The following is a 1,443-nucleotide window of genomic DNA, read 5'->3' as shown; positions in this document are numbered from 1 at the left end:
TTCATTTCCCAAACACCTGATTTTAATTTTTTTAATTTCAAGATTTGTCAGTTTTACCTTCAAACAGATAATTTTTTTAAATTGTAAAAAGCATTTTGACATTAGTTAAGGTCAATGTACTTCTACTATTTGGAAACAGTTTAGCTAAATGAATCTTGTGCTCCATTGAATAGGAATAGATGATTTAAGTACATAAGCAAAATTTACTAATTATGGCTGGATATGGGTAGATTCCAATCCATCATTGCCCTGGTACATGTCAATTCCTATATAAAAAGTCAAATGCAATGTCAAATACAAAGCTGCAGAGGAAAGTGTTCAGTTCCCAAGACAACGGTGATAGTTTAACAATGTAAAAGCTTACCTAGAGTATGTTGTCATTCAATCAGTACTGCTGAAACAATACATTAAGGATTTATACCTGGAAGATTCTTCTAATGTACACATAAATAGAATCACTGAAACTTTGATGAAAACTAAATCTCTGTTCCACATCCCATCCTTTATCTCCAGGTAAGATAAAATCTATTCTTATTTTCAAGATAAGAGTTTTATATGTTCATATTTCTGAAACCATAATTAAGGAAAGCATCTCTTAACAAATTTTGGTTGTCTTTCTTCATCTTGTATGGGAAACTCCAGCAGAGTTAATATTGGCATTCATCAGCTAGTCAGACCCTTCACATGCTTTTCAAACCAATCAAATTTGGGATTCTCAAAATTTTCTGTGTCATTTATTAATAAGATGTGGAATTAGCAGAATCAATGAAGAAAAGTTTCCTTGTCACACTGGCTGTCTAGACGCCATTTGCATTGGGTTTGAAAAACAGGCGAGTACAGATGTTTCTTGGTCTGAGTCTCTTTAACAGTAGAGATGTAGAAGGGAGAACGAGATCACAAAAAAGACTGGTTGTGGACTTCAGGGCACCATCACTTGCCATGGTGGTATTAGTTGGATTTGGGGCTGTCAAGGTAGTAGTAATTATAGCAGTTGTGCTATTTGAATAAATCTGTGTGTGTAGGAGCAGTGGCAGCAGCCCCAGTCCAAGCCTGGCTACCATTGCTCTACCCATGTCCGCTCCGTCGGCCTGTGGCGCTTCTCTCTGGATGCAGGGTGCACAGAGAACTGAAGGCTCTGGGCAGGTGCTGGCAAAGTGGGCAGACATAACCACTTCTAAGTGGTTCCTATTCTTTATGTAAGAACAACTAGGAGATTGGAAGAATAGAATGCAAAAATAAATGAGTTAAGTTGCTTCTTTTGAGAAATTTGTTAAAGAATCCCAACTTTAAGTTGGTAGTATTATATAAAAATCAAGTAATTTTGCAGTGGAAACTGCTTACTACTTCTGTATAGCTGTAATAAATTCCACTCAGCTCATCAACTTATTGATTCACATCCTAACTCCTACCCTCCAATTTAAAAAAAAAATTTTCTATATAAAT

The 1,443-nt window shown here is 35.8% G+C and overlaps 1 pseudogene; it reads right to left on the bottom strand.

The window, feature by feature from the left end:
• Positions 1–479: 479 nt before the first annotated feature.
• On the bottom strand, positions 480–1,073 carry LOC129146876 (signal transducer CD24-like; annotated as a pseudogene).
• Positions 1,074–1,443: the final 370 nt, after the last annotated feature.

This window comes from Talpa occidentalis, unplaced genomic scaffold, assembly GCF_014898055.3.
Source record: "Talpa occidentalis isolate TD23 unplaced genomic scaffold, MPIMG_talOcc4v2.1 talOcc4.5, whole genome shotgun sequence".
In the NCBI taxonomy this organism is placed as follows: Eukaryota; Metazoa; Chordata; class Mammalia; order Eulipotyphla; family Talpidae; genus Talpa; species Talpa occidentalis.
The sequence above is the reverse complement of the archived record's forward strand: the minus strand, read 5'-3'. Positions and strand labels throughout refer to the sequence as shown.